At 39.2% G+C, this 15,839-nt stretch overlaps 1 protein-coding gene and 1 non-coding gene across 3 annotated transcripts in view; one reads left to right on the forward strand and one right to left on the reverse strand.

Annotated features, from left to right (window-relative positions):
* Positions 1 to 15,839, reverse strand: part of Ttbk2 (tau tubulin kinase 2) — a 111,689-nt gene that overhangs the window by 90,355 nt on the left and 5,495 nt on the right. The gene's annotated exons all lie outside the window — the stretch shown is intronic.
* Positions 5,304 to 5,444, forward strand: LOC127686529 (small nucleolar RNA SNORA48). The gene has a single exon (XR_007978150.1). It is a non-coding gene; the product is annotated as a small nucleolar RNA SNORA48 (small nucleolar RNA).

Genomic DNA, 15,839 nt, shown 5'->3' on the forward strand with positions numbered 1-15,839 from the left:
ATTTTCTTATCTATTAAAAACAGGAATTGGTTGTTTTTTCCATTACCTCTGAGATCATTGTACCCTCACAGTATAATCTACAAATTTGCCTTTAAATAGGCTAACAATGGTATCTAAGGATTTAAAGTGCTAATAAATGATGCATATAGTATTTACTTCTAACAAAACTTGACATGCTCACTGTGCTCAATAAATAGTAGTCCCATGTAATAAATATGTCACTTTGCAAAATTTCTTCAATTATAGAACAGTCATAGTCTCATTTACAAATACAATATCTACAAAACAGTCTCTGTATTGACAGACTACTTATCAAAAGAACCAATTTTGCTTGTATGGAACTTATTAAATAACTACTATTTATCAAATTTCTACAAAAATGTCATTAGAAGAAAATTATTGTTTTACATTTTGCTTACAACCTGAATTATAGCATTTACATTGTTATACTTTTGCTATACAAATTTGTAGAAAAACTCATTAGTCAAAAGAAAATAAAGTCAGGTATGATGACACACACCTATAATCCAAGCATTCAGGAAGCAGAAGCAGGTGGATCACAGGCCTGCCAGTGATACACACGAGACCCTATCTAAAAGAAACAAGAAAAGAAAGGGGGAGTGGGATAGAAACAAACCAATGCCATCTAGTATTATTAAAGTATAAATTACTTTCCAAGTGTGATATCACCTGAAAGACATTTTGAGTACCCTTTCATAAAATAAAGGATGGAGGCATTATTTCAGCTGGCACTAAAGGCTTTTGGGGGGGGATGTTTCTTTTTATTAGCACATTTTAATTGAACAAAATGAGTTTCATTATGATATTTTCATACATATTTATTATATTTTTCACATATTCACCTCCCTCCAAAGTCTCTCCTCAGTGAAGTACCTTATTATAGCTCAGGCTGACCTTGAACTCACAGTGATTCTTCCTCCTGAGCCTCCTAAGTGTTGGGATTATAGGTGTGCACCATTATGTCCAACTCCAGAGAAACAACAGGAAACTGTGTAGGCTCTTGCATACTGTTGTCGTACACCTGCGATAGCTCTGTTGTAGATGACTCAAGGTGTGCTCCTCTGGGACATCCTAGCTCCTTTCTTAGGTATGTATGTATCTCAGAAAAACTCTTGGTCACTAACATGGATATGGAATAATTCATAATCACGCTATCCACAATAATCTAAATGGACAGCACAGAGAGAGCAGATAAGCTCTAACATATTCATATGGTAAACAGTCTTGTTAGTTTCCTACTAGTGCCCCAAGGAAGCTGCAAAAATGACCCAAGTTCATAATCTTACAGAGCTGGATGTCACAAATCCAGATGTCCACTGTGGAAGTTCCCTCTAGAGACTCTATGGGAAAATTCTTCTCCTTTCCAGCTTCTAGAAGGTGCCTGAACTCCATAGTTGATTTCCTTTATGAAGACCCAGTAATTACACTAGACTCACCTTGACAGTCAAACCAATCCTCCCTGGTCAAAGGCTTTAAAGGTTTAAATTTAATCACACCTGCAAAATCCCTTCTGTTGCCCAAGGCATCTTATTTATAGGATTCATGGATTAGAATGTGAGTATCTTGGAAGGTGAATTATTTTATTTGTCACAAAGACTAAATTAGAATATAAATGAAAAAAAAAAAAAAACAAGCTGGGCAGTAGTGGTGCACGCCTGTAATCCCAACACTTGGGAGGTAAAGGCAGGCAGATTTTTGAGTTCGAGGTCAGCCTGGTCTACAGAGTGAGTTCCAGGACAGCCAGGGCTACACAGAGAAACCCTGTCTCGAAAAAAAAAACAAAACAAAACAACAAAAAAAACCCCAAGCAAACAAACAAAAAAAACCAAAAAAAAAAAACCCCAAAAACCAAAACAAAAAATATTGTTATTATTATTTTATTTTCAGAACACTTCGAGTAAGTCTCTAATGCTTGAAAACAAGGCAAGAGAATTCACATGAGTCTTTCAATATAAAGTTCAAGAAGAAATAAACTTAACCTATGTTAAAGAAGATGCAAATATAGGCAGGAGTTTTAAAAAGAAAAGCAAAGACATGATTATCACAAAAACTGGACACCTTTGGAGTAAAGGAGATACATGAGATTGGGAACAGGCTTCTGAGATGCTGACATGTTTTTAAACAATTAGGTTTGCAACTATCTTAAAACTACATGTATTTATATATATACTATAATTAATATCCCATAAAAGAACATTAATAAATAATAGTTATATAAACAGAGGCAAGGAAAGGCAAACATAGAATGATGGGTCAGGGAATCCATCTATGCAATAGAAAGCTAGGTTTAGATTCATTGTAAGATTAAAAACTTACTTCAATTGAGTCCTGAGAGTCTCTCACCTCCCAGGGCTTTGGTACTTTCTAGAGGGTCCCCTTACCTCCCACCCCTCAAAGGCTGCTTATTTCCATTCATTTTGCTGGCCCTCTGGGCTTCCCTCCTGTTGCGCCCTTACCCTGCCACCCTCACCAATGCATGATCATGTTCCCCTTCCTCTTCCTTCTCCCACCCAGATCCCTCCCTCTCTCTGCCTCCCAAGATTATTTTCTTCCCCCTTCTAAGTGGGATTGAAGCATCCTCACTTGGGCCCTTCCGCTTGTTAACCTTCTGAGGATTGTATCCTAGGTAATCTGCACTTCTTGGCTAATATCCACTTATTAGTGAGTACATACCATGCATATCCTTTTGGATTGATATTTTTCACTCAGGATATTTTCTAGTTCCACCCATTTGCCTACAAAACTCATGATGTCCTCGTTCTTTTTTCTTTTTTTTTTCTTTTCTTTCTTATTTATTTATTTATTTATTTATTTATTTATTTATTTATTTATTTATTTATTTATTTATTTTGGTTTTTCAAGACAGAGTTTCTCTGTGTAGCCCTGGCTGTCCTGGAACTCACTCTGTAGACCAGACTGGCCTCAAACTCAGAAATCCACCTGCCTCTGCCTCCCAAGTGCTGGGATTAAAGTCGTACACTACCACCACCCGGCCTGATGACCTTGTTCTTAACAGCTGAATAGTATTCCATTGTGTAGATGAACCACATTTTCTGTATCCATTCTTTGTTTGAGAGGCATCTAGGTTGTTAACAGCTTCTGGCTATCACAAACAAGGCCACTATGAACATAGTGGAACATGTGCCCCTGTGGCATGGTGGGGCATCTTTTGAACATATGCCCAAGAATGGTACAGCTGGGATCTTGGGTAGATATTATTTCCAATTTTCTGAGGAACCACAAGATTGATTTCCAGAGTGGTTGTACCAGTTTGTAATTCCACTAGCAATAATGTTCCTCTTTCTCTACATTCTCACCAGCATGTGCTGACTTTTTTAACTTAATCGCTTTGATTGGTGTAAGGTGAAATCTCAGGGTTGTTTTGATTTGCATTTCTCTATGACTAAGGATTTTGAACATTTAAGTGCTTCTCGGCCATTTGAAATTCCTCTGTTGTAAATTCTCTGTTTAGCTCTGTACCCCGTTTTTTAATTGGGTTATTTGGGTTTTGGGAGGCTAGCTTCTTGAGTTCTTTATATATTTTGGATATTAGCCGTCTATCAGATGTGGGGTTAGTGAAGATTTTTACCAAATCTGTAGGTTGCAGATTTGTCCTAGTGACTGTGTCTTTTGCCTTACAGAGGCTTTTCAGTTTCATGAGGTCCCATTTATCAATTGTTGATCTTAGAGCATGAGCCACTGGAGTTCTGTTTAGGAAATCTCCCCCTGTGCCATTGAGTTTGAGGCTCTTTCCCACTTTCTCTTCTATTCAGTTCAGTGTATCTGGTTTGATCTTAAGGTCCTTGACCCACTTGGACTTAAACTTTGTACAAGGTGATAAATATGGATCTATTTTTACTCTCCTACATACAGACCTCCAGTTAGACTAGCATCATTTATTAAAGATGCTTTCTTTTTTTTTTTTTTTTCACTGTGTGTTTTTGGCTTCTTTATCAAAGATCAAGTATCCATAAGTCTGTGGGTTTATTTCTAGGTCTTCAATTCTTTTCCATTGTTCTACCTGTCTGTCTTTGTACCAATAACATGAGGTTTTTATCACTATTGCTCTATAGTACAACTTGAGGTCAAGGATGGTGATTTCCCCAGAAGTTCTGTTATTGTTAAGAATTATTTTTGCTATCCTGGGTTTTTTGTTTTTCCATATGAAACTGAGAATTGCTCTTTCCATGTCTGTAAAGAATTGTGCTGGAATTCTGATGGGGATTCCATTGAATCTGTATATTGCTTTTGGTAGGATGGCCATTTTTACTATATTAATCCTACCAATCCATGAGCATGGGAGATCTTTCTGTCTTCTGAGGTCTTCTTTGATTTCTTTCTTGAGAGACTTGAAGTTCTTATCATACAGATCTTTCCCTTGTTTGGTTAGAGTTATACCAAGTTATTTTATATTATCGTTAACTACAGTAAAGGGTATTGTTTCCCTATTTTCTTTCTCAGACCATTTATCATTTATATAAAAGAAGGCTACTGATTTGTTTGAGTTAGTTTTACATCCAGCCACGGTAGAAGTTCTCTGGTAGAATTTTTGGGGTCACTTATGTGTATTATCATATCATCCACATATAATGATACCTTGACTTCCTCTTTTCCAATTTGTTTCCCCTTGATCTCCTTTTGTTGTATTATTGCTCTAGCTAGAACTTCAAGTACTAATAGTGAATAGATACAGAGAGAGTAGGCATGTACAATATACACACTAGGCACATGCTCTAATACTGTGCTACATTCCCAGCCCTCATGTTTGTATCCCCACTATAGAGAATACCAACAAAGAACAGCCTTCCAGTAAACATTTATAAGTGAAATGTCTTTCACTTCCTATATAGTTGAATAAAACTACGAAGTTCTAGCCAGACCAAGCTCAGTGGCGTACCTCTTTAATCCCTGCACTTTAGAGAGAGAGGCAAACAGATCTCTGAGTTTGAGGCTAGCCTGGTCTACAGAACAAGTTCCAAGAGAGCCAGAGCTAGAGAGAAACCCTGTCTTGAAAACAAAAACCAAAAACCTAAGTAGCTTTATGAAAACCAACACTCTCTTTCAATAATTTGTAATGAATGCAGAATGAAAAGAAATATAATACACAGCATTGCCCTCATTAACAATAAGAAAAGTTAAATTATAATTTACAAAGTGCTCTTTCAGATAGAACAAATACAAAAAAAAAAAAAAAAAGAAACCTAAACAAAAAATTAATGATGATTCTCTGTACATAAACTTTAAAACCAAGCTGTTAGGATTAAAAAAAAAATGCATGTAGCCCCCTCTGGCAATGACAGAGACACCTTGGTGGTGGTGGTGTTCTTATATAGGTCAGGGGCAGAGCAGATGGCGGTCCTTTGTTCATCCTAGCTTGATGCCTGGCTTGGTGGCCAAAGCTGTTTTATGCCTAGGACTCACAAAAAACAAAAAATAAAAATAAAATCTAGGCAGTGAGGGAGGAGGAAGACACACACAGAGCTGCTGGGGAGGGGGGACCCACAGTTCTGCCCTCTGCCCCACAGCAAGGGTGGGCCATAGACAGACAGCCTCAATTACCACCACCCAGAGCAGCCTGGGAGGAGGAAGACAGAGACCTGCCAACCACAGACCTGTTCTCCTAGGCATTGCATAGGCAGGCTGTAGTCACCTATTTGCAGCCATGCCATACAATGGAGACCTAGGATGTCACCCAGGGACTGGACAGCCGCAGGGCCAGCCTGCACTAGGAACAAGCACAATATGCAAGTATGTGGTAGTCAGATGGGAGAGAGAGAAAGGTGGATAGTTTGAGCATCATGAAGAAAGGTAGATACAACTAGAGACCCAAGGGGTGAGAGAAGTAGCCTGTTGTGAGTGACCAGCCCTGCCACCTGGGGCTATGATGAGGTCCCATTTCCAGCTGCAGCTGAGGGCCATGTCTAGATCTGTGGCTATGCAGCAGCAGGGGTCAGTGTCCAGTGTCTCATATTACTACTAGAGAACATGGGGACACCCCCTGGTAAAGGCAGCAACCAGGAATCAGATGGATGTCCAGGGGCTATACAGAACTGGCCCTGCCCCTCATTAGGAGCCAGACTCTGGAGAGCTTGCCCCACCTCTCACCAGCAGCAGCCTTGGGAAAGCTGGCCCTGTACCTCACCTGGGCAGAATAATAGAGCTGGTCCTGGTCAAGGGCATGCAGGTAAGCCAGCCCTGAGAGCAAGAGCACAAGACAGCTGGCCCAGCCATTTATCTGTTGTAAGATGGCTTGGGTACAGGGGTGATGCCTTCCTTCTCCTCACTCACCACCAATGGTAGTTGAGAGAGATAGTCCTGGACCACCCCAGGACAACAGTGGAGCTGGACCTGATGGCAAATGCATGGGTGAGCCGGTCCTGAGAGTGTGGGAATAGGAGAGCTAGCACAGGCCCTACCAGACTGCAGTACTTGGAGAGTGGCCCTGTGCCTTGCCTGGGTAGCACAGTGGAGCTGGCTCTGGAGGTGTGAGTACAGGTGAACTGGAGAACAGACCCTGCCTCCTACTGAGGATACAATGCTGAAGAGCTCACCCTGGCAGCTCAGATAAGAGAGCCAATGGGCTGACCAGATCCACAGCTTTGAATTGGCCCACCCCAAAATCCATATCATCTGCAACAGTTGAGACATGTGAAAAGGCCAATCCAACTGATCCAAAGCTGCAGGATCTCCATGACACGGGACAACAACATGATAACTGGGAGGAGGCCCAGTAGATCTCAAACCAAACCAGTGACTCACTGCAACGAACATTTGCAAGTGAAGACAGAGCGATATTCAGAGGGATATACACACTGAGACATACTACAGCTTCCAGAATGAGATGTTTTCTGTGCTTTGGCTTTTTTGTTTGTGTATGTGTGTTCTATTTTGAGGGGAGGTTTTAAGGGCAAAGGTATGAGGGGATAGGGAGATGAGTGCGACTAGGGTGCATAATATGAAACTCACAAAGAATTAATAAAAAGTTAAAAAAGAAAAGCATGCTACTCCTTCATCGCTGCCTGCCCAGTTCCTTCTGCTGTGGTAGACCCCCTGCCAGTTCTGCTATAGGGAAGGCCCCATCTCCTGATACTTTCTAGAGACCCAGCAGCACACAGGGCATTTGACCCTTGCTAGGTCTGCCACAGGGAAGACCTCATCTCCTGATACTTCCTGGAGAACCAGTTGTATGCAGGACATTTGAGAGAACAGGAATCCCAGGAGTACAGATACACAGGCTTGCAGGACAGAGAAGCCACAGCCAGAGACAGCAAGACCAGCTAACATCAGAGATAGGTAGATAGCCAAAGGCAAACACAAGATCTCTACCAACAGAAACCAAGGCAACATGGCACCATCAGTACCCAGTTCTCCTACAACAGCAAATCCTGGATACCCCATCACATCAGAAAAGCAAGAGCTGGATTTAAAATCACATCTCATGATGCTGATAGAGGACTTCAAGGACATAAATAACTCCCTTAAAGAAATACAAGAGAACATGGGTCAACAGGTAGAAGCCCTTAAAGAGGAAACATAAAAATCCCTTAAAGAAATACAGGAGAAGGTGGGGCGGTGGTGGCACACGCCTTTAATCCTAGCACTTGGGAGGCAGAGGCAGGCGGATTTCTGAGTTCGAGGTCAGCTTGGTCTACAGAGTGAGTTCCAGGACAGCCAGGGCTATACAGAGAAACCCTGTCTTGAAAAAAACAAAAAAGAAAGAAAGAAAGAAAAGAAATACAGGAGAACATGGGTCAACGGGTAGAAGCCCTTAAAGAGGAAACACGACAGTCCCTTAAAGAATTTCAGGAAAACACAAACAAGTGAAGGAACTGAGCAAAACTATCCAGGATCTAAAAATGGAAGTAGAAACAATAAAGAAATCACAAAGTGAGACATCTCTGAAGATAGAAAACCTTGGAAAGAAAAGCATGCTATTGAATGATAGACTGGTATGTCTTGTACATAGTAAACCTAATTTAGCAGCTGACATTGAAAAAATGCATGTTGCAGCTAGCTGAGTGTGTGTGCACGCTTTAATCCCAGAACATAGGAGGCGGAGGCAGGCAGATCTCTGAATTGGAAGCCAGGCTGGTCTTCAGAGGACAGCTAGGGCTACACAGAGAAATCCTGTCTTGAGAAAAAAGAAAAGAAAGAAAAACAAACAGCAGAAAGAAAGAAAGAAAGAAAGAAAGAAAGAAAGAAAGAAAGAAAGAAAGAAAGAAAGAAAGAAAGAAAGAAAGAAAGAAAGAAAGAAAGAGAAAGCAGGCTGAGGAAGTCATGAAGTCCAAGCAGGTAAGTAGTGCATGCATGCTTCTGCTTCAGTTCCTGCTTAGAGTTCCTGTGCTGATGATGGACTGTGATGTGAAATGTAAGCAAATAAACCTATCCTCCCTAAGTAGCTCTTGGTCTTAATGTTTGATCACAGCAACAGACACCTGAGACAGTAGGTAAGTAAATACACAGAAGAGCGAACAAGCATAACATAAAAAGTGCATGGGAAAAGAATTATACCTGCCAAATAAAAAGTTCTTATTAGAAGAAAGAATACACAGGGCCTGAAAGTTAAACTGAATTCAGCAAAAATTAGGTTAACAGGCCAGTGGTAGAGTCTAGGTTCCATGTCTGATACTGCAAATGGTGTTAAAATTTCTTTCGCAGCTGAGTATCTTAATCCCAGCCAAACAAACCTAAAATAAGAGAATATACATTTCTTGACCTCAAACTATACGGCAGAGCTGTAGTCACAAAGACACCGAGCACTAAAAGGACATGAGGGCAATGGAGCAGAGATCCAGAGATCCAGAGATCTACCACCACAGCTGTGCACCCCTGACTTTACCTCTATAAAAATAAATACTGGGAGGAAAAAACCTTGTTTGATAGATGGTGCAGGCAAAACTGGATAATAACCTGCAGAAGAATGGAATGAGACCAGTGTCTGTCTGTCTATCTGTCTCCCCCCCTTCTCTCTCTCTCTCTCTCTCTCTCTCTCTCTCTCTCTCTCACACACACACACACACACACACACACACACACACACACAATAGCTCCCCAACACCCCCCACAAAAAGTAATTGATTAAAAAAATTTAAAATCTGAAATGCTGACACTCTTCAGAGAATTCAGGATAAAGGTATAAGCAAGAATTTTCTCAAGAGAAGCACAATGGCACAACAAACAGCCACAAAATTGACAAAAAGGATTGCATGAAATCTATACCACAAACAAAACCAACAGAATGAACAAAGAGCCTATGGAATTGGAGGAAATCTTTGCCAGTTCTACTTCAGACAAGGAATTGGTATCTATACTATGTAAAGAACTGCAAAATTTAAAAAAACAATAAACAAAACAAAAAAAAAAACCAACAACAAAAAAACCCCAAACAAACCAAACTGCTCAGCAATTAAAAAGTGCTTGCTGCTCTTCCAGAAAATCAGTTTGAATCCCACCAGCTCAAAGCTACCTATAATTCCAGCTCGACAGATTCAATACTTTCTTCAGCAGTTACTCACTGACTACACACACAAAAGCTTTTCTAAAAACGGACAATAGGCAGATGGATTGGCACATGCCTTTAATCCCAATGCTCTGGAGTCAAAAACAGGCAGGTCTCCACAAGTTCAAGGCCAGCCTCATCTACATAGGAGTTCTAGACTAGCCTTTTCAAACTCACAAAAAACAAAAACAAGACAAAAAAAAAAAATCACCTGACAATGAATGAGATGATCTTCACAAGAATATATACAAATGGCTACTGTATATATTTTAAAGTGTTCAGCATGCTTAGCCACCAGGAAAGGCAAATTAAGCTCCTCTTAAACCACCATCACACCCCAGTCAGAAAACAAATGACAATAAGTGCTGGAGAGTTTGTGAGGGAGCAGTACTCCTTACTCACTGCTGATAGGATGTAAATGCAAACTGATCCAGCCACTATGGAAATAAGTGTGGAGGTTTTGCAAAAATCTAAAAATAGAACTCCCATATGACTAAGCTAAACCACTTCAGGGCATATATTCTATTTGCATATACATGCATATTGCTGCTCTATTTACAACAGCAAGGAAATGGAATCAGCCTAGATACACATCAACAGATGAATGAATAATGAAAACATGATATAGTGTGTGTGTACATTTATACACAGTGGAATTTTATTCCTCCATAAAGAAAAATAAATTATTAAATTTGTAGGAAAATAGATGAATCTGGAAAATATTGAGGTAATCTGTCAGAAAAACAAATACTACATGTTCTCTCATAGGTGGATGCTGGTCTTAAATGCTTACATGTATGTTTATGTATGACTGAGTATGTGTAGAGGCCAGGAAAACAGAAGAAAGCCCATGAAAGATGGAAAATGGAGGCTCTAAGGCAGTGGCTAGAAACCTGTAATCAGAAGGTAGAAGGAAGAATCCTGGGGGTAGGAGGATAGAAATGGAAGCAGGAGAGACAGGGTGATGGCGGGTAAGCAATTATATTTGTGCAGATCAACCCAAAATAAAATATATATGAAAATGTCATTTAAACAAAAGTGTCATTTCAGAGACTACTTAAAACAATAAAAATAAAAGCATGATGATTTATGTCTGTAACTCAGCACTCAAGAGTCTAAGGCAGGGGCTGGAGAGATGGCTCAGTGGTTAAGAACACTGACTGCTCTTCCAGAGGTCCTGAGTTCAATTCCCAGCAACCACATGGTGGCTTACAACCATCTGTAATGAGGAATCGATGGCCCTCTTCTGGTGTGTCTGAAGACAGCGACAGTGTACTCACATACATGAAACAAATAAATAAATCTTAAAAAAAAAATAGTCTAAGACTCTAAATTCAAGGTGAGTCTGAGATATGTAGAGTAAGATCCTATCACAAAAAGTCCCTTCCCTCCAACAAAAGAAAGTGGGCTAATTACATGGAGTTCAATGTTTTGAGAAGGTTGGGGGGGGGGCAACCATCTGGGAATGACTCCAGAGCAAAAATTCAGTTAGGAGACTTATAGGCTGAAGTGATAAACTTATTATATACATTGGCTATAAACTAGATAAGTCACTAAATATATAGCATGGTTTCATAAGTGTCATATACAATTTATATAAGACTTTGCTCTTTAACAGAAAAATATAAGGAAATTATTTTTACCTATAATTTTAATGTCAATGAATACAATGTTAAAATTCATTAGGAAGAGTCTAAGATGCATTTAAAGATGAGGGAATATACTTGAAGCTATATTTGGGCATAGACATATGTATCTCTAGTGAAAGTGTAAATGGGTTGTTCATGACTCTTCTTTGTTTGAGATTTAAATACACATGCCTTACCACTTCAAATCCTGGCCACAACAAAGACACAACAAAGTAAAATGAACCAAACTTAACTTACTAACTAGCTAATAAAGCAGACAAAATATATAAAACAGCGGGTTTCAGAAATCAGACACCAGGCAGCACAGCACAGAGAAAAGGCAGAGAAGTGACCACTGCCCAGGTCATGCCCAGAGATAGCCCTACAGTGAGGCTCAGGGGTGGACAGCCCAAGAGTCAGTCTACAGAAGCTCCAGCCTGCATGAGGCTGAATACTCACAAGTGCATGTTATGAGTTAAGGCTAAAACTCACTGGAAAAGGGCAGAAAATCCCCACTCTCACACAAGGCTATAAGGGTGTTGGATACCGAAACTACTTTCAAATAACTGTATCCCAAAATAAAAGACAAAACTACTTAAAGAAAATTTTGAAAAAGAAATAACAGAATTTGAAAAAGAAAGAAAACAGAACATAACAACATAAAATCACAATGTCTGGTACCTACTTGAAAACTGCCAGGGATGTAAACAAAGAAAAATAACAACCAAAATGAACAAGTATACATAAAATTGGTAGGTAAGGATTTTAAAACAGTTATTACAGATACATTCAATATCTAGATATTGATACTGATATGTACAGATACATTCAAACCCTAGAAGGCAAATTTAAAAGAAAAAAAATCATAGACTCAGTTAAGTGAAAAAACTGAACCACTCATGTATGGAATATGAAGGAGAAAAAAAAGAAAAAAAAGCGCAAATCTTCACATTATCAGCATAAAAAGAGAATAATCCTGGGTAAATGGCATAGACCAGACCAACAGGATCTCAGAAGAAAATAAGGAGCGTATAGAACACTACACAGGACCAGAAAATGAACTCCCCACAGCATATTATAATTAAAACACTAAATATGCATAACAAAGAGAAGGTATTGAAATCTACAAGAGAAAGTCACAAGTCATACATAAAACTTATCAGAATAACAACTGATTTCTCAATGGAAACTTTAAAAGCCAGAAGATCCTGGAGCAATGAACTTGAAGTTCTATAAAACAATAGATACCAATCTAAAATACTGAACACAACAAAACTGTTTGCTATTGTTGGAGGAGAAAGAAATACTTTCATCACATCAACAGGCTACAAGAATTCATGTCCACCAAACCAGCCCTACAAAGAATGCTAGAAGTAATACTTCAGGCTAAAGAGAGAAGCAAGCAGAGCCAAGACCGTAGAAAGAAAACAAATGAAGCTATAGTTACTGAAACATAAGAATGGGACTAAGATAACAACAAACCAGCAGCAATCATCACACAGATTTCATAATTAAATATTAGTGGCTTCAACTCCCCTCCCCAAAAGACATGATTTACGGTAAAATGCTTTAAGAAACAAAATCCATCTTTCTGTAGTCTACAAGAAACTTATACTACCTTGAAAAATACATACCATCTTAAAGAGAAATAGTGGAAAAACATATTCAAAGTAAACAGGACCGGGAAGCAAGCAGGTGTCCTCATCCTAAGACCCAATAAAATAAACTTCAAATTAAAATTAATCAGAAAAAACAAAGAAGGACACTTCATTCTAATCAAGGAAACAATAAACCAAGACATCACATCTAAAAAAAACCAAAAAAAAAAAAAAAAAAAAAAAACCAAAAAAAAAAAAAAAGGAAAAAGGCCGGGCGCACACCTGTAATCCCAGCACTATGGGAGGAAGAGGCAGGCGGATTTCTGAGTTCAAGGCCAGCCTGGTCTACAGAGTGAGTTCCAGGACAGCCAGGGCTACACAGAGAAACCCTGTCTTGAAAAAGCCAAATCCCCCCCCAAAAAACAAAAAAGAAGACATCACATCCCAAACATATGTGAACCAAACTCTGCCTCACCCAATTCCATTAAAAGCATGCTACAGGACTTAAGATCCAAGATGACTCCAAACCAACAGTAAGAGATGAGTGCAATACTACACTTTCTCCAAAGACAGGTCATCTGGATAAAAAATAGAGAAGCATCAGAATTGCCTGATATCTAACACACCAAATAGACCTAACAGATATTTACAGAATATTCTACCTCAAGCCCCCAAATTATCCTATTCAGAAGTCTATGGAAGATTTTCTAAAATAGACAACATAGTGGGACACAAATTTTCACCCAGAAAACGGAAATGATTCTATGTATCCTATCTTACCACAATGCAGTAAAGCTTAAACTCAACAGTTAACAAGCTTCTACTAACTATACAAACAAGGAGATTGAACAATGTATTATTGGATGATAAATGAGTCAAGAAATCAAATTTGTGGAATTAACTGAAAATGAAAACAAGACAACAATAACAACAACAACAACAGCAGCAGCAACAACAAAAAACACCTCCCCTCAGGAACACAATAAAAAGAGTGTGAAGAAGGACCCTTTTTTTAAAAAAAAGATGTATTTATTTATTTTATGCATGTGAGTACACTATTGTTCTCTTCAGATCCACCAGAAGAGAACATTGAATCCCATTACAGATAGTTGTGAGCCACCATGTGGTTGCTAGGAATTGAACTCAGGACCTCTGGAACAACAGTCAGTGACTGAGCCATCTCTCCAGCCCCAAGAAGGAACTTTATAGCTCTTAGCTCATACATTAAAAAACTAGACAGAGAGGCTTAGTCAGATGGGCTGGAGAGATGGATCAGGAGTTAAGAGCACTGGCTGTTCTTCCACAGGACCTGAATTCAAGTCCCAGCACCCACATGGCAGCTCACAACTGTCTGTAACTCATATTCCAGGGGATCTGACACCCTCACAGAGACATACAAGCAGGCAAAATAAATACATACATACATACATATATACATACATACATACATACATACATACATATATATCCGAGTACAAATAAACAACTTAATGTCAAGATGGAAGGAAATAATAAAATTAGGGCCATAATTAACAAGATAGAAACAAAGAAAACAATATCAAGAATCAACAAATCTTGATTTGGTTTACTATAGTTGGCTTTAATGTCAACTTTTAGGGAATTCAAAACACCTGTGTAGGAGTCTCACCTGAAGATTAGTGAGCTTGAAGATATATAAAAGGTAATTATCCAACAGGAAATGAATGTGGGGACTGCGGGGGTGGGGGTGAGTAGGTGGCAAATGAAAACCACAGAGGGTAAAAGGAATCAAATGCACAAAGCATCAGGGTGCTGTGGGATCAGACTGAATAGCTGACACCCATGGACCCACAACCAGGGACAACAATGAACCTCATTTATTCTTTAATTACTGTAATTCTATTTTATTCTTTTTCCACTTATTGTAACTATGCCATCTTGAAAAGTTTCTTCCCATTTTTAAAATCATTTATTTTTATTGGTCCCAAAGAAATTACATTGTGGGGAGAAACAGAAGTGTCTGAAATTTTTCCAAATTTAATAAAAACTAACTATACCATATACCAGTTATTACTAAAGTACAAAATCTGGTGCTTCCTAGTTCACCATGCTATAAAAGTTGTAGACTACTTCACATATGTTTGTGTGTGTTTAGGTGCACATGTGTGTTCATGCATGTGTAAGCCAGAGGACAACCTTGTGTGTCTTAACAGGTATAATCCACTTTATTTTTTGCTGAATGAGCCTGGCAACCTGAAGTCAATCTCCAGGGCCCACATAAAGGTAGAAGGACAGAACTGGATGCACAAAACTGTCTTCTGATTGTCATACTCTGTTGCATGAGCACACCACATACAAAATAGCTAAAAATTCTTTACATTTCTAAATTGCTTTGTAAAATAGAGCCCATTAGAGGAGAGAAAACAAGATTAAGGAAGAGGGTCAAAGGTCATAGAACACTCACAATAACAAAGTGGAGAGTAAACACGGGAGGTAGAGGGAGTATGTGTTTAGGAGTGACTGGAAAGATTTTTCTCTAACGCTGTTTCAAGGTGTGCTGGTTAATTCCGTCAATTTGATGAGATTAAGAAGACCTAAGAAGTTAGCAGAGCACAACTCAGTGTGACTGTGACAGTGTGTCAGGGGGTGAATACCTGCCATGAATGTGGGAGACATTAGCCCATAGAGAGGTGAGAGCCGGATGAAATTAAAAGGGCAGAAGAAAGTCCCTGAAAGAGCATCGTTACCTGTTTCCTAGCGACCAGGATGTGAGCACAGCCTGGCAAACCTTCTCTGCCATGATAACCACGGTGTGAAATAAGTCATTCCTCCCTTAAGTCGTTTTTGTCAATTATTCTGTCATGGTAATGAAATGTCTGGCACAGGTCACTTAAGAGACCATTGCAGCCATGGTTCATGAAGATATAACCATCACTGGAATTGGTAACAGACCTTGGTACTGTCCATATGATGCAGATTTTGTAAGCACACAGAATAAAAAGGCTGTAGAGGTAGAGTGGTAGAGGCTTCCATTCCAATTTAAAGCCAAGTTAGTCTCCCTGCAGACAGCCCGTGTAAGGGCACGAGAGCATGTGTACAGCCATAAGAATGAAG

This window comes from Apodemus sylvaticus, chromosome 5 (assembly GCF_947179515.1).
Source record: "Apodemus sylvaticus chromosome 5, mApoSyl1.1, whole genome shotgun sequence".
Taxonomy (NCBI): Eukaryota; Metazoa; Chordata; class Mammalia; order Rodentia; family Muridae; genus Apodemus; species Apodemus sylvaticus.